The sequence below is a fragment of the Ambystoma mexicanum genome, chromosome 10, assembly GCF_040938575.1.
Source record: "Ambystoma mexicanum isolate Mex_15411 chromosome 10, UKY_AmexF1_1, whole genome shotgun sequence".
Taxonomy (NCBI): domain Eukaryota; kingdom Metazoa; phylum Chordata; class Amphibia; order Caudata; family Ambystomatidae; genus Ambystoma; species Ambystoma mexicanum.
The window spans coordinates 202,804,119-202,823,003 of NC_090932.1; positions in this window are offsets into that span (position 1 = coordinate 202,804,119).

Consider the following 18,885-nt stretch of genomic DNA (forward strand, 5'->3'; position numbering starts at 1 on the left):
CCAAAGAGAACTGCACAGACTGCAGGTTGCCCAGAATTGCGCTGTCAGAGTAGTACTCAGACTTCCTAGGCACAGTCACTTAACTGATTGATTGATTGATATTTTATTTCTATCGCGCTCGTACACAAGTGTTTCAGAGCGCAAAAAGGCAAGGGAGGGGAACAGGGGAGAACAAAACAGCGATCTTACTAGGCCCAGTGACATTGAGAACGCGCAAGTGCATGGGAGAGGGGGGAGGGGAAAAGTGCATGGAAAGGGGAGAGGTGGAAAGTGCGAAGCAGAGGAGAAACAGATAAATAACAATAAATAAATAATAAAGGCAACAAACAGTGTTAATGCAGCTAGCAATTTGCATGTGCTAGGTTTAAGGCAGCAGACAGGGTAGGTCTGATAAGTGCAGGAAGAAAAAGGGGGGGGCTGTATGGGTACAGATACAGACCCCAGTGCAAGGGGTGGCCCGGAGGCAGTGCGGGAGGGCGGCAGGATGAGCAGGTACCTGGGCCCAAAGGACGGAGGGTGGCCAGGTGCATGGTGCCAAGAGAGAACAGATCAGCAGGGGAGAGGGGGAGCGAAGGCAGAAGAAAAGAGGAAGGTCATGAGGTGCTTCCGGAACCGGAGATGGTTCTCCTCAAGTTTTAGAATGGCAGGGAGGCTGTTCAAGAAGGAGGCCCCAGCCGAAGACAGAGATCTACCCCCAGCTCGTTTCTTAGAAAAACGACTGACCCTGAGGGAGTTGGAGGTAGAGGAGTGAAGAGCTCGAGAGAGGAGGTATTTGCGGAGGAATAACTGAAGGTATTTTGGACCCAGGCCCCAGAAAGCCTTGTGGACAATGCAGATGGTTTTTTATTTAATCCTTGCATCCACTGGGAGCCAGTGGAGAGACTTCAGAGCTGGAGAGATATGATCCCAGGGCTTGAGGCCAAGGACAAGTCTTGCAGTCCTGTTCTGGATTAGTTGCAGAGGGCGGAGAGTAGAGGCAGGTAGATTTAGAAAGAGGCTGTTACAATAGTCCAAGCTAGAGAGAACCAGAGCTTGGGATACCATGAGCTTCTGGGGGAAGGAGAGGAAAGTCAGAGTACCTCTGAGGAGGTGCAGTCGGAAATTGGACTTTTTAGAGACCTCAGAGATGTGGGCGGAGAAGGAAAGGGAGGAGTCAAAGATGACCCAGAGGTTCTTAGGCTCGCAGGTGGGGGTAAGAGGAGGGCTAAGGGAGGCCAGCCAGAGAGTGAGGGGAAAGGATGGTGAAGGTGTGCCGATGAGGAGGATCTCCATCTTGCTGGCTTTCAGGCAAAGATCATTGGCGGCACACCAATCTTGAATGGCAGTTAGGCAATCAGAGATGAGAGAGGGAGAGGAGGTGGCAGAGGGCAGCCTGAAAATGAGTTGAGTGTCGTCAGCGTAGCACTGGAAATTTGAGCAGAAAATGGCAATGCAGTGGGCGAGAGTTGCCAGGTATTGGTTGAAAAACCAGGGCGAGAGGTTAGACCCCTGGGGAACACCACAGGTAGAGAGGAAGATAGATGAAAGGAAGGACCCAAGTTGGACCTGGGAGGGTCGATCTGAGAGCAAAGAGGTCAGCCAAGCCAGAGCCTGATCAGTGATACCCAGGTTTTCACGGAGACGGTTGAGCAGGATGGCATGGTTGACCGTGTCGAAGGCAGAAGAGAGATCGAGGAGGATGAGGAAAGAGGGAATGTTAGAGTCAAGATTGGAGAGCAGATCTTCACGGATGTTAAGGATAGCAGTTTCTGTGCTTCTGGCAGCTCTGAAGCCAGACTGGTGGCCATGGAGACAGCCAACGGAATTGGAATGAAGGTTAAGCTGAGATATGGACAACTTTTCCAGGAGTTTGCTAAGAAAAGGAGTCATGGAAATTGGGCGATAGTTAGCTAGATAAGAAGGATCAGCTGTAGGTTTCTTGAGAAGAAGATGTACAAAGGAGTGCTTCAGAGGGGAGGGGAAGGATCCAGAGGCAAAGGAGTGGTTGCAAAAATCAGCAAGGGTCGGAGCGAGGGTGTCAATGTGGTCCTTGATGGTTTTAGAGGAACAGGGATGAACCTGTTTTGAAGAGGCTTTCATTGATCGGACTTGTCTAGCAACCTCATCATGGGTGAAAAGAGGAAAGGACGGGAAGGATGGTGGGAGGGTGGCTAAAGGAGTGTCAGCAAGCACAGATGGAGAGGGAAGAGGAGGGCTGTGGGTGGAGAGTGTGGACAGGATGTCCTGGGTTTTTTAAATGAAGTGAGAGGCAAGGACATTGCAAAGAGCCTGGGAAGCAACAGGAGGGGCCAGACGCTTGTTACACTGGCTCCCTATCGAAGCCAGGATTAACTTTAGAGTGCTGGTTATAGTCTTTAAATGCCAGCTCCAAATAATGCCTGCGTACTTACAACAGCATATAACTTCAAAGAGTAATCCAAGATCTTTGAGATCTGATACCTTAAACCAGATCACACAGCCAAGATGTAAGACATCAAAGGCGGAAAAGGGAGCATTTAAAGTGAAGGCCCCCTCTCGGTGGAACAATCTTCCCATAAGTTTGAGGAGCCACTCCTCCCTTCTATCTTTTAAGAAGGAACTGAAGACCTTTCTGTTTGCCTGACTCATTAAAAAATACAGACTTTTCCAATAGCGCTGTTTCATACTACTGGGGATCGCGAAAAAACTTCCTTAAAGCCTTATGTTCTCTCTTTCTTCATGGATGTCTCCATTATGTTGTTTGTTTTTTTTTCTGTTGTCTGCACCTTTATGCCCAAGGGTCAATAGTGTGCATAACAAATGTAATGTAATGTAATGTATAGAGGACCACTTAGAAGCAGTGCACAATATATTTAAAGCCATCTAGATACCTAAAGAACAATACAGACAATACTTTCACTTAACTCTGGACGATCCCACAGCCAGTATCATTAGAGGATTAAATGAACAGCAGAACATGACATGGGCAGAGTTTGAAAAAGAGATTAGACGTCATTTTTCTCCATTCCAGTCATTACAGGAGGCGAAAAAAGTTGCTTACACAATTACAACTGGGCCAAATACGTCCCCTCGCCAGGTTTTACAAGATTTAAAAAGAGCTTTTTCTTGCTTTGATGTATCTTTTGATCCCAATTCTAATGAATTTAAAACTGCCTATGTCTATGGGTTGCAGACAGACATTGGGCCTCATTACAACCAGGGCGGTAAGGGATTACCGGTACTGGTAAGGGCACTGGTGATGGTAATCCCTTACCGCCCAATTCCGAGGTCCCTTTGCGGGTCCTCCCTTAACGGCTGGTTTTACCAGTCATTAAGGACGTGGCCCGCAAAGGGACCTCAGAGGTAATTACGGTACCGCAATTTGCGGTACCTTAATTACCGCCTTCCCCATTTCCATTGAGCCCTATGAGGGAAAAAATGGGAATGGGGAGGGCCAATGGTGAATGGGGAATTACCACCCCGCCAACCTTGGAATGGGGCGGTAATTCCGCCATTCACCATGGTGGAATCGGTAAGGTGCCGGTGCCATGGTTAACGCCTGGGTCGTAATGAGGCCCATTATATCACAGTTAGTCCGCAAATTTGATCATGACGAGTCCCTTGAGTGGATTGTGCACTAAAGTACAAAACTATATGAAGTGCTATACTGTCAAGGCAGAGAGAATGATATAATGAACGATCCTAGACCAAAATCTAAAGAATCCTCAGCAACAGTGATGGAGATCAGGTCAGCTAAAATGTCACTTGAGTCTGCTCAAAGTCCAGGCAAAAATAATGTGACACCTGAACAGAGGGGTAATCAACAGAGGTTGTCACTCCCTGCACCAATGTTTCAAACACATGATCATAGTAATAGGCAGAGCTACATTAGCCCTAGGTACTTAGGAGACAGACCCCCGCCAGGATATCGGCCTGATATGTCTGGTATGAACAATAATCAGAGACAAAGGGCCTCATTCCGAGTTTGGAGGTAATCATGGCGCTATTTGTGCCATGACTACATCCAATACCGGTACCGAGTCCGCCGTGGTTCAATGGTGACTTACCGGTCTATTCCGACCTTTGCGGGACTGGTAAGTCCCCATTGAAAAAGCCATTCCCCATTCCCATTTGAGCCCCCATAGGACTCAACGGGAAGGGGGAAGGCGCTAATAACGGTACCGCAAATTGCAGTATCGTTATTAGCTCTAAAGTCCCTTAACGGGTCCTGCCCATAACGCCTGGTAAAACGAGGCGTTAAGGAAGGGACCCACTAAGGGAACTCAGAATAGCACGCAAAGGGATTACCGGCACCGGTGTCCTTACTGGTGCCCGGTATCCCTTTGTGCCCAACTCGTAATGAGGCCCAAAGCCAGGATACAGGGATACAAGAAATAATGGCCCCTACCAGACATTGACCCTAACACCATGATATATGGTAATCAGGATAGACCCCGATATGTGGATCGATTTACTGAAAATAGAAATCAGCATAGGGGACAATAATCACAAAATGAGAGACAGGACATGAGGCAGAGTATGAATTATGCCCCACGTCAATACAATGAATCACTACCACCAGCGGACTACAACCAAAGGGTGGGTACACCCCGCTCCCTGTCCCGCATGAATCAAGAGTTCAGAAACAACCCCAATAGAAATCATTCTCCTGTGAGATATCAGAATAGATTCAATCAGGGGGAAAACAACCAATATCGACCTAGGCCGCAGAGAAGATTCTAGAGAGATGGAAAGATTCCAGTGTCTCGAGGCCCAAGTGAAAATGTTGGCTGAAAAAATAAGAAAACTATGTATGGTTCAAAAACAGTAATCAAAGGAGTGGGCAAAAGGCCATATTAATCACCGGGTGGTTTCCGATAATAAGTGAATAAATATTCATGATACCTGCAATGCTAAAAAGACAGATTGCCCTGATTTGGTTTTGCATAATGACTCTGAGATGCTTGATGATTTAAAAATGAAAATACTGCCAAATGAATATGTGACAGAAATTGCAAATACATCTAAAAAAGAAGATCGGTTTAACCTGGAGTTAAAGCAAACGTTGGAAATGTGCACAAATGAAAAAGGAAAACAATTCCAAAAGAACAAAGGGACAGATTTAAGAAAGATAACTCATGCATGGGTAATACAAATGAACAGGGAGTAAGTGGGGATGTTAGAACGCTCTCCCTAGACAAAACACTAACAAAATATGGAACAATAAGTACTCAAAAGGAGGGTACATATCAGTCACCTGAAGATTTCTTGGAGGCACAGATATTTGAGGAAGTCAAAGAGAGTGGTACCATGCCAAATACCACAAATGCCCAGAATTAAAAAATGACAAATTATCAAGTAATGTTTCTACGCATATTCAGTTGGAGGATTGTAGTTTGAACTCTGATGATCCCCGGATGGAAGGGCGAACAGTGGCCACACTCCGAAGGACCTCTGAATATGGGCCAATGAGTAAGGCTTCTCAAGCGAAAATTGACAAAAAGGAGGGAAAAATGTCCTTTCATTTACCAATGTGCTTAGCCAAAAGTGAAAAAGGTCTGAGAAAAGTGAATCCTGAAATCAGTAAGAATTTGCACTTTTTGTGTGTGTTAGAGGAAGTTGAGGACAGATATTATGCTCCCATTACTGTGGAAGAAAAATGCAATACATTTGCCATGATTGACACAGGCGCACAGGCCACAATTGTGTCCAAAGAATTGGTAAAAAGTATCAATGAAGGGAGAACTCCACAGAACCAAATCACAGTGAGACGGAGTGAAGGCCAGAGTGTATAACTTTAACGGTGAGGAGGTGCCTATCGTGGGTGTTACCGAGGTTGACATAAAGATAGGAAAACACAGAATGAAACAGAAAGTGTTGATCACATCTATTTGTGAAATTCCATTCCTGATGGGAACAGATTGCTTGAAAGGATTGTCTCCTCTCAAAGATGAGGTAAATGGGGTATTGTGGTCTTTAACCATAAAACCATTAAGACCTAAGAAAATAAAATCACAAACCAACAGGATAAATGAATGCCACACTGTTGCTAAAACGAATGATGCAGTGGAGGTATACCTACAGAATAGCTGTGTGCCTAGTGTCACTGTCATTTTGATGTGTCAAGATAAAATGCAAAATGAAAAAGAAAAACAATCTGTGCAGATTTATTTGGATCCAAGGAAGAAATAGAAAACTGAAGTAGATGAACACACATTGCGCTTCTATTTAAAAGAGAAGAAATGCAAACAGAATACTATTCCTAAAACAGACACAGAAAAACACATTAGCACCCTTGCTGAAATACACATGGAAGATGAGCAGCCATGGATTCACATTGGTATAAATGACCATTCTAGAGTGATGAAAGCTACATTGGCGCATGAACAGGAAAGGAGTTTTTTTTTTAATGAGAAACTACTTCAGAGAATAATGGAGAGGGAGGAGATCCCAAAATGTAGAATTAAAAACCAATATGTCTCTGGTTTGGACAACCCAGATTTTGAAAATCGAATTGCAGGAAGGTGCATGTTGAAGATTAATATTGGATAAAAAACCATCTACCACAATGTGTGGATAGTGAGCGGAACACAACATGATTTTTACATGGGTAATGATATCATGCACAGAATGTGCATAGTGTTAGATTTCCTTAATTACAAAGTATGGTCCCAGTTAGGCGGGCATGCACCTGAATTTGAAGATAAGAGAAAGGCTTATCATTGTGCACAATTGGTACCATATGCAATTGAATTACAGGTGAAGAAGGATATTACTATTCCTGCATTCACCAAACAGGTTGCTATAACACTAAAGTGCAAGAATGGACAGCGAATGAAATATTCTGATGCATGTGTGTGCTTGAATGAATCCATGAAACAGCAAGCCCTGGATTATGAATATACACCATTGATAGATATTGGAGAAGGGTCTGTCAAAATTATGGCGAATAATAAAGGATGTCAGGATATTCATTTAGAAGAGAATTCTTTAGTAGGAATGGCCATACAAAAATCACATTATACCTCAGGTTTCAATAACATGGTGATTGGAAATATCCCTGAGAGATTTGTAGATGCACAGGGTGTGTTGCCCGAATATCTGGATTCTCAACCCAAAGGGATCTTTAAAATTCAATCTGTGTATCCTTATGATTCCAATGAGACAGTGTGCTGAGACCAAGAGAATTGTATAGTATTTGACTTAAATGAAAATGAAATAGAAAATCAGCACATTGAAGTGGAGGCTGATATGCCAAAATATTTAAAAGTGGCAGCTTTACAGAGAGATACAGCCACACAGTTGGAAGAAAGAACACAGATTACTCCATTGTAGGATTTCACAGAATTTTCAAAAATGGTAGAGGAGCAGATTTTGTTAGCAGATGCATGTGATAGCGAAGAGGATAAAAATGAATTGAGAAAAATATTTATGGAATTTAAAGACGTTTTTGCCAAAGATGCATATGATTGCGGCCTAACTAATTTACACATTGCCACATTACCGGAAGGTGTGGTAGAAATCCAGTATTTGTGTGCCAATATCAGTTACCACTGGCATGTTTAGAGTCATTGGCAGAGATAATTAAAAATATGGAGTCTAGGGGAATTATTTGGCCCATTCATAGCACCTGCAACACTCCTATTTTGGGTGTATTAAAGACAAATGTCCAATGGCGTCTGTGTGCAGACTTGAGAGAGTTACATAAAAGAGTGCCAATGTCTAGATGGACGCTGCCACTCATTGATCAAACCCTTGCTCAGGTACATGTGTCAAAGGTATTTACTACCTTACATCTCACATCTGGATATTGCTGTGTGCCACTGGCAGAGGATATTCAGAATTTGTTTTCATTTTCTATTTGATAAAAATGCAATACACATGGGCTAGAACACCATTCGGGTACGTCAATAGTGGGAGCGAATTTGGCATATTTTTGAGAAAGCCTATGCCTGATGCAGCGGAAGGCGGAACTATAGTTTATGTGGATGATGTCCTGATAAAAAATGAAAACTTAAAAAGCCATTTTGATGAAATTAGACATGTACTTGGCCAATTGCAAAAGGCGGGTGCCAAAGTATCTTTGCAGAAAGTACAATGGTGCAAGAAAAAGGTGAATTTCTTAGGCCATGAAGTAACTGAACATGGGCTAAATCCACAAAAGAAAAATGTGGAGGCCATAGAGAAATTGAAAGATCCTAGAAATGTGAAAAGTGATTGAACCACAAAACCATTGCTTATGCAAGTAAGGCATTTTCCTAGGTTGAGATCAAATTCAGTGAATGTTAAAAGGCCCTTTTGACCACTGTGTGGGTGTTGCAGAATTTTCTTCCCATTGTTCAAAGGGAAAAGGTAATCATTGAGACAAATCATAAACCATTGCAGTTTTTACAGAGTAAAATGATTAGGTCAGGCAATCTAGCACAGTCCAGAATTACTTCATGGACAAGGCTTTCGTGTAGAAGTGAGATATGGCCAAAATAAAAAGAGCCCAGTTGCTCAAGGGTTAGCAGATTTACATGACTGTGCAGCTGAATGTGTATCAGACGAAGTAGAGGTGGAATCTAGTTTGCAGGAGTTTGAACAATCACCACACAAAGCGTTTGATGAAAAGACATGCACGAATTTACCAACTGTATATGTTGATGTATGTGCCTTTCACATTGAAAATGACAGCAGTAAACATTTGGTACCAGGGATAGGAAATGTTTGGCTGAAATGTGAAGGCATTCCTAGTACAGGGATGAGAATTGGGGCCAGTAGTAGTCAGGTAGCGGAATTAGCAGCCATTTATAAAGCAATTACTACTGCAGTTGATAATAAATTCAGTGAAATTGCGCTGGTTACTGATTCTGATTATGCACGAAATAGTTTTGTAGAATATTTGCCTGGCTGGAAAGCAAAAGGCATGCTTACATATAATAAAAAGCCCTTCAAGCATGGAAAAATGATACAGCCTGTAGACAAATTAGTGTCAGAGAATGATTTAATAATATACTGGAGGAAAATTTGTGGACATTTAAAAACTCCAGGAGAAGATAAGGATGGACATGATAAAGCAGATCAATTAGCCAAGATATGGGCTGTCATGGGAGAGTTGTTACCCATTGACATTTAATCGGTGAAATACAAATAGATGCAGTTACATGCTCCAAGGCTCCAAAAGAGGTAGAACAATCAGTAGTGCAATGGAGTTATGATACACCAGATCAAGATCTGATTAAGGCGCAAAAAGATGATCCAATATTGGGGATCTATTATAATCATTTAATGGACCCTGAACAAAATCCTTTAACTGAGAATGATTGTACAGGAAAAGAAGAGTTGAGGGTATTAGCAAAGAATAAAACATGAATTAGACTACAGGATGGACTCATGATCAGGGAATCCATAACAGGACAAATACAATGGGCCTCATTACAACTGAGGCGTTAAGGGTTAACGCCGTTGTTAACCCTTAACGCCTGATTCCAATTTTAACGGCTGCTTTTAGCAGGCGTTAAAATCCATGGCGCTAAACCGCCTTGGTGCTAATTACGGCACCGTAATTTACGGTGCCGTAATTAGCGCCTTCCCCACTCCCATTATGCCCTATGGGGCAAAAATGGGAATGGGGAAGGGTAAATGGGAAATGGGGATTTACCGCCCCACTCACCTTGGAATGGGGCGGTAAATCCGCCATCCACCATGGTGTAAAAGTAGTTTACACCATGGTGGTAAAGTTGGTGTACTTACCGCCTGGGTCGTAATAACCCCAAATGGGTGGTACCCCCTTTCATTCAGAGGGCTAATGCTACACCATGCACATGATGCAATAACTGCAGGACACAGAGGTTCACAAAAGACTTTAGAAATATTGAAATATTATGCGTACTGGCCACATATGTCCCAAGATGTGGAATTATACATTAGGGGTTGCCTGGTATGTGCCCAATTTAAACCCACTTCACCAATGCATAGAGCTCCACTGATGAAAAGAGGATTAACCCTTCCATGGTCAGATTTACAAATTGACTATGTAGGGTTTGTAAAAAGGTCGAGTAGGGGGAACCGTTATATTTTCAGCATGGTATGTTTGATGTCAAAATGGATAGAGTGCATTTCTGCACCAGATTCTAATACGAAAACCACAGCTACAATACTGGTAAATCATATATTTTCAAGATTTGGGTTACCACAAAGAATAGAGTCAGACAGAGGAAGTCATTTTACAAGCGTTTTAATGAGTAAAGTGTGGCAGATACTGGGGGTGAAAAGGAAACTGCATATTGCATACCGACCTGCCTCTTCTGGGAATATTAAATGTTGCAACAGATCTGTTGTGGAGATATTAAAGAAGTTTGTAGTGGAGGCATCTTCCAGCTGGGATTTACGATTACCCCTGGTTTTGATGGCAATCAGATCAACTCCTGCCAAAGCAACAGGTATCAGCCCTCATGAGGTGTTGACAGGTAGGAAGATGGTACTTCCACAACATTTATTATACAGGACACATGTGCAGACACTTGTGAGTGCATCTACAGTTCACAAATATGTGGAAGAACTGAGGAAGCATGTACAACATTCATTTTCATGTGTGCAGCAACATTTAGAAAGGGCTGCTGACAGTGCAAAATCATAATATGATAGAAAGACGTCTATGAAAGAGTATAACATGGGGGATCAGGAATATAAATTTAATTTTGCAAAAGGTAAACATAAAAATTCTAAATTTCTTGCAGCCTGGAAAGGGCCATTTGAAATTGTGCATAAGGTGTCTCCAGTAGTTTACAAAGTATTAAAGACAGAGGGTGAAACGGTGACAGAGCAATTTGTTCATGTTAACCAAATTAAGCCCTGTCATCCCAAACATGAAGTCAGGAGGCTTGAGCAAGTAGAAACAGCTTAAGTACCCTGAATACATGGAAAGAAAAACTGGTAGCTGTCTTCATAGTATCCCACATAATAGAAATACTAATAGATGTGGTCCTTATTGTAGAGATAAATGCAAATGAAAATACCATAGGTGATAAACATTGACATAAGGGGCTGAAGCAAATTGAATTATTATGGTACAATGATGAAATATATTTTGATGTATAATGGTGTCTTATGTATATGTTTGTTTTCTCTTTAACATGTGCTTAGTTTCAGAAATCAATTGGAATGTGCTATAATAATTTGTGTGTGTGGTGCTCATTTATCGACCTCGGAAGGATGAAAGGCTGAGTTTGGCCTTGCCGGGATTCGAACCTGCGTTAGCAGGCTCTGCACGGATGTCAAAGCGAGCGCTCTACTCGCTGAGCCACTTGACCGGCTGTGTACTTAATATGTCTCTTTTCTATTTAATTTAGAACAATTACTTGATCTTTTGAGGTCTGGGGTTGCAGGATCAGAGGACACGAGCGATGAAAAAAACTTGGAGTCCACGGGATGAAGCTCAAGTAATGCCTCCGGACCGAAATATGGAGGTGAAGTCAAAGTAACAGGGACACCCAAAGAGATGACTTCTATGGAAAAGAATCCAAAGGTGCCAGGATGGAAGAATTTCACTGAATGAACGAGATAACGAAAAGTTGATGATCAGAACATCGTAGAGGTGCATGTCAATCATAAAAATGATAAACGTTTTAAAAGAACAGTAGTGAATTGAACTTAATTCTATGGCGTTCCTGATGAAACGTTCCTGATGAAGCATAGTATTATTTTATCGAACTGAAAAGGAGTGTGGTGGAGAATCACATGTTTGTTATTTTAATTAGTTGCGTTAGTTAATTATATTAGTCATTTATTTTACTTATTTATTTTATTTTATTGTTTTGTTATTCTACATAAAATGTTGATGGAGGACACTTCATTAAAAAAAAAAAGTTATACATACATATGCATACTTTTATGTTTGATTCCACGTATTGTAATCAAATCTGCAGAACAGCAATGGGCACAGCAGTTGCCCCAATCTTTGAAAATGTGTACATGGGTGCGTGGGAGGAGGAACTCTTTTCCATTGATAACCAGAAGAAACATACAGACAAAATAATTATGTGGCAAAGATACATTAATGATTTATTCATCATCTGGAATAGAACAGCAAATTAATGGACTTGTTTCTTTCACAGCTTGAACCAAAACCATCAGAATCTGAAATTTACAGAACAACACAACAAGTCGGAAATAGTCTATTTAGACATAAAAGTGAAAGTTATTGGAAACAGTATAAGCACAGAGCTGCACAGAAAAGAAACAAGTACCAATACACTTTTACATGCGACAAGTGCTCACCCACAATGCCTAAAAATGACGGCCAAAGACGCGCACAGGCCCATACATGTCCGCCACACGAAAGCAGGCGGTAGCGTCCCTGCGCAGGCAAAAAATGTGCGCCAAAGTTCTACACGCGCGAGAAGTTCCACACGCGATCGGGCCTTGGGGAGCGTGTGCGTGTATTTCAGAGGTGCGCGAGAAGCTTCACACGCGATAGGGCTGGGCGCGTGTATTTCAGAGGTGCGCAAGAAGTTTCACATGTGATTGGCCTGTGCGCGTGTATTTCAGGGGTGCGCGAGCAGTTCCACACGCGATCGGGCCTGGGGGAGCGTGTGTGTGTATTTCAGAGGTGTGCAAGAAGTTTCACACGGGATAGGCCTGGGCGCGTGTATTTCAGAGGTGTGCGAGAAGTTTCACACGCAATTGGCCTGTGCGCGTGTATTTCAGGGGTGCGCGAGAAGTTCCACACGCAATCGGGCCTGGGGGAGCGTGTGCGTGTATTTCAGAGGTGCGCGAGAAGTTTCACACGCGATAGGCCTGGGCGCGTGCATTTCAGAGGTGCGCGAGAAGTTTCACACGTGATTGGCCTGTGCATGTGTATTTCAGAGGTGCGCGAGAAGTTTCACACGCGATTGGCCTGTGCGCGTGTATTTCAGGGGTGCGCGAGAAGTTCCACACGCGATCGGGCCTGGGGGAGCGTGTGCGTGTATTTCAGAGGTGCGTGAGAAGTTTCACACGCGATAGACCTGGGCATGTGTATTTCAGAGGTGCGCGAGAAGTTTCACACACGATTGGCCTGTGTACGTGTATTTCAGGGGTGCGCAAGAAGTTCCACACGCGATCGGGCCTGGGGGAGCGTGTGTGTGTATTTCAGAGGTGCGTGAGAAGTTTCACACGGGATAGACCTGGGCGCGTGTATTTCAGAGGTGCGTGAGAAGTTTCACACGCAATTGGCCTGTGCGCGTGTATTTCAGAGGTGCGCGAGAAGTTTCACACGCGATTGGCCTGTGCGCGTGTATTTGAGGGGTGCGCGAGAAGTTCCACACATGATCGGGCCTGGGGGAGCGTGTGCGTGTATTTCAGAGGTGCGCGAGAAGTTCCACACGCATTGGCCTGGGCGCGTGTATTTCAGGGGTGCGCGAGAAGTTCCACACGTGATCGGGCCTGGGGAAGCGTGTGCGTGTATTTCAGAGGTGCGTGAGAAGTTTCACACGCGATTTCAGCAGGGTACGTGCATTTCAGGGGTGCGTGAAAAGTTTCACACGCGATTTCAGCAGGGTATGTGTATTTCAGGGGTGCCGGTGAGACCTACATGTGATTTGGCAGTGTGGGTCCTCCCAGGTGTTCCCTGTACACCCTCCACGGCCCCTGCAGGCAGCCCACACCACAGGGGACTACCCTGCATCCCTGGTCATGTCCCGCAGGCAGCCCACCCAACATGGGCATGCCCCCCAGCAAAGGCACATGTCTCCTTGCACTACTGATCACCAACTCATGTCCCCTTGCACCCCCACCCCCAGCATTGCGGGGCACCTGCCAGCAGGCTCCCACTCATGTCCCACTCATGTCCCCCTGCACCCCCACCCCCCAGTATTGCGGGGCACCTGCCAGCAGGCCCCCACTCATATCCCACTCATGTCCCCCTGCACCCCCACCCCCCAGCATTGCGGGGCACCTGCCAGCAGGCCCCCACTCATGTCCCACTCATGTCCCCCTGCACCCCCACCCCCCAGCATTGCGGGGCACCTGCCAGCAGGCCCCCACTCTTGTCCCACTCATGTCCCCCTGCACCCCCACCCCCCAGCATTGCGGGGCACCTGCCAGCAGGCCCCCACTCATGTCCCACTCATGTCCCCCTGTACCCCCACCCCCCAGTATTGCGGGGCACCTGCCAGCAGGCCCCCACTCATGTCCCACTTATGTTCCCCTGCACCCCCACCCCCCAGCATTGCGGGGCACCTGCCAGCAGGCCCCCACTCATGTCCCCCTGCACCCCCACCCCCCAGCATTGCGGGGCACCTGCCAGCAGGCCCCCACACATGTCCCCCAGCCAAAATGTCATCACAACCTAGATCCCTGGCCCTTATGGTCAGCCTCCAAATGCCAAACACCCACCCGAGTATTGCATCCACCCACTTAGAAAAGGCAATGACATGATAGAACCCCAATTGCAAGTTTGGAAATGAACGCATGTCCCTCACATACACCAAATGGGTGTCAGTGAATCTCAAAACCAATATCATGATATGCATGATACCAATGAGATGATACTGCACATTGAAGATTGATGAAAAAAATGTATTAAAAACAGCATAAATGGAATAAAAAATAAACAAATGACAATGGGAATCAAAAACCAAAAGCAGCATGTCCGTGAAATAATGAAAAACGACAAATCATAATCCAAAGGAAAGGTCTCCAAAGTCACAGTTCAAGAAAGTAAATCCAAGGTAAAAACAAAACCGAAAACCATTGCTCCATGGGTAAATCCAAAAAAAAAACTAAAATCCAACAGTCAACTATATACAGATAAACAATCCAGGGTCCATGATCCCAACTGAAGAAATGAAACCTATATAAAAATACTACCTAATAAAAAAACTATATACAAAAATGTGGTCCATTGTCCAAAAGGTCCAAAATAAATAAAAAAGCAAAGGAAACCTAACACTAACTACATAACTATTTACAAGGGCAGCGGGCTAGTCCGACGGCTCACTGGTTGTTGTCATGGGCCAGGGCATCATCGAACTCCTGTTCAATGGCTTGGAGGCGGGCATGTTCCCTGGCCCCGAGGTCTCGCAGGGATAATGCAGTGTCCAGCTCCAACTCCCTGCGAAGACCCTCGAGGCACTCAGCCCGCCTCAGCGCCCTCCCCATGGAGTTCTCCGCCCTGACCATTGTGAGCCGTTCCTCCTCTGCCCGCTGCCGCTCTGCAACTATCTGCTGGCCCAACCGCTCCCACACGGAAGCCACTCCCATTCCAGGGTTCTCCTGCCCTCCGGCCGATGCCTGCACCCCTGATGTTGATGGCCCCGAGCCATGATGCCTCCCACGTCGAGCCTGCCGCTGCCTCCGATGCAACTGCATGTGCCAGCACGACGGCATCCAGGCTGATGGAATCCACCGACGCCGTCGTGCACGTGCCCTGCCCGATGATGCCGTCACATCCTCCATCTGCTGGGGTCCAGTTGCTGGTGTGTCCACCCCTGCTGGACCTCCGACTCCCGACTGTGGCAGGGATGGGATCCCCACCAAGGTGGCTGCATTGGTCGGGGCAGGTCCACAGGGGGCCCTGGAGGTATCTGGGCCGGAAGACGGCATGGAGTACGACTGGCGCATAGCCTCCACAGAGGAGGAGAGGGTCGCCAGAGTGCCCGACACATGTACGAGACCCCTGACCATGACCGCTCCCAACTGGGCCACGTTGGCACGGTGCTCTTCGTGATGACGTGCGTGCTCCCCCCGGGAAGCACGCACCTCATCACGAATGACAGCCGTGCGTAACGCAACACCAATCAGGACCTTCTCCATACGGCCAGGGGTCCCCTCGTCTGCAGGTGGAGGGGAGTCAGATGACATGGACATCCCCCCTACCTGCGGACGGGCCTGGGATGGGGCATCCCTGCTGGTGCATGGTGGTGCAGTCACAGTGTCAGGGACAGTGACATGCACAGGCACCTCCACGGCGACCTGTGCTGCCTCCTGCCCCTGCCCCTGGACTGCACCACTTGCACCAGCAGGGATGCTCCCATCAGGCCCCATGTGCGGCTCAGTAGCAGCCTCCTCCTCCTCTGTGGAAACCACCAACCTGGATGGCACCACACCGTCTTCCGCCGTTGCAAGCCCCTGTGGGGGCTCACCCACCCCTTCCGCTGCAGCCGTGGGGGCATCCCCGCAGCTTAGCTTCACAGCGCCGTCTCCGCCCTCTTCTTCACTTTGCGCTGTGTAGAGGGAGACATAGAACACAAGCATCAGGGTACTGTACAATGGTCCCCTAGACAGGAAGCAACAGCAGATGAGTGGCACTGTCAAAGATCACTTCCATCATGTCCCTCCACAACACATGGGTCAGTGCAGGCAAAACACATGCAGTAACAGGCATGGCGCATGCTATGGACATAAGCAAACATGTCCAAGGGACTCTTGAAGCATACAATGTTGTTTTTGGACTCACATGCATCATGGGTCATGCCTATCACATGCACACACTTCAACGTACTTTCATCCATCTGGACTCGTACACCCCAGACACAGTGGATGCAAGGATAACTAGGCTGCATCAGTGATTCTGAACATTGTCACAGACATGTGTCATGCATCCATGGCATTCACAAGTCACAGACACGCAGGTCAGAAACACAGACATGGACACACATGTACATGGCATCAGCACCCATCCCTCACCCCCACCCATGTCCAGGAACAGACACTGGCATGCTCTCATGTGTCCATTCCGCATAGGGCTCCCCATGTTGCATTTAAACACATACACCAACCGTGTGCTTCACACATTACTGGTCTCACATGCATGACCATGATGTCCCTGCACACACACGTGTACATGGCCTATGTCACACATACAGGCAAGTATCAGACAACCAGCACACTGCAACATGCCCTGTCTCACACAGCAATGCTTGGCCACTTACCTCTCGACTCCAGATGGGTCTGCCTCTCAAGGATCTGGGCATGGAGTGCTGGGCGTACGCGTTCCAGGACCCTCAGCTGGATGGTACTCATGCTGCCCCAGCCCCCCTCCACGAGGCGCCGGGCCTTTATGAGGGTCCTGGACCTGAAGTCCTCCCAGCGCTTCTTGACTTGCTTGATGTTGCAGGTTGCCACCCCCTCCGCGTTGATGGCAACCACAAAGTCGTCCCAGATCCTGTCCCGTCCTTCCGTGTCGGCGCGTGGTGATCCGAAGAGGGCATCATAATGCCCCAGGACAAGCTCCACCAGGACACCAACTTCCTTCTGACTGAAGCTGGTGGCCCTCTGCCCCTCTGGCTGGGGGTTGCCAGTGGTCTCGGATGGTGTTTGCCCCGACATGGCGACCCCCGAGGCAGGCGTGGGTGGGCAACTGGGTCCTGGGGCTGGGCTGTGGAGCGATGGTATACCAGTCGGGAGTGTTCTGTTCCAGCAGGGGTGGACACAGCAACTGGACCCCTGCAGATGGCTGATGTGCAGGCACCAAATGGCAGGGCACGGTGGCAGCAGGCAGGCAGGCAGCAGCAGATGGCCCGTGGGAGGCTGCTCGGGGCTCTGTGGGGCAGTAATTCGGCCTTTTGGGCAGGAGCGTGGTCTTCCGTGTGCTTACATGTGGCCAGCTTGATACGGAGTAATTTGGCACGTGAAAATTCTGCACGTCAGCGTGTAATTCGAGGAAAGGCCCTTAGCGCGTAAGCGCGCCAGCACGCATACGCGATTCCATTGGACCAAAGGCCCTTAGCGCATATGCGCGTCTGTGATGTATCACGCACGGGCATTGCTTTATGTGGGGTGCGGTGCGTGTGTTTTACAGGCGTTGGGGTTCACACGCTATTACTTCACAGCGGGTGGGTGTTGGCTACGCATTCTTCTACACGCAAGGCAGACGGTGAGTGGTACCCTGCTCCCCCAGGCCCGATCGCGTGTAAAACCACCCGCGAGCCCCTGAAATACAAGTGCCCCGCTCCCCCAGGCCCGATCGCGTGTAAAACCACCCGCAAGCCCCTGAAATACACGTACCCCACTCCCCCAGGCCCGATCGCGTGTAAAACCACCCGCGAGCCCCTGAAATACACGTACCCCGCACCCCAGGCCCGATCGTGTGTAAAACCACCCGCTAACCCCTGAAATACACGCACCCCGCTCCCCCAGGCCCGACCGCGTGTAAAACCACCCGCGAGCCCCTGAAATACACGTGCCCCGCCCCCCCAGGCCCGATCGCATGTAGAACCACCCGCGAGCCCCTGAAATACACGTACCCCGCTCCCCCAGGCCCGATCGCGTGTAAAACCACCCGCGAGCCCCTGAAATACACGTACCCCGCTCCCCCAGGCCCGATCGCGTGTGAAACTTCTCGCGCACCCCTGAAATACACGCGCACAGGCCAATCGCGTGTGGAACTTCTCGCGCACCCCTGAAATACACACACACGCTCCCCCAGGCCCGATCGCGTGTGAAACTTCTCGCGCACCACTGAAATACACGTGCCCAGGCCAATCGCGTGTGAAACTTCTCGCGCACCTCTGAAATCCACACACACGCTCCCTCAGGCCTGATCGCGTGTGGAACTTCTCACGCACCTCTGAAATACACACGCCCAGGCCAATCGCGTGTGAAACTTCTCACGCACCTCTGAAATACACGCACACGCTCTCCCAGGCCCGATCGTGTGTGGAACTTCTCGCGCACCTCTGAAATACACGCGCCCAGGCCAATCGCGTGTGGAACTTCTCGCGCACCTCTGAAATACACGCGCCCAGGCCAATCGCGTGTGAAACTTCTCGCGCACCTCTGAAATACACGCACACACTCCCCCAGGCCCGATCGCATGTGGAACTTCTCGCGCACCTCTGAAATACACGCGCCCAGGCCAATCGCGTGTGGAACTTCTCGCGCACCCCTGAAATACACGCACCCAGGCCAATCGCGTGTGGAACTTCTCGCGCACCTCTGAAATACACGCGCCCAGGCCAATCG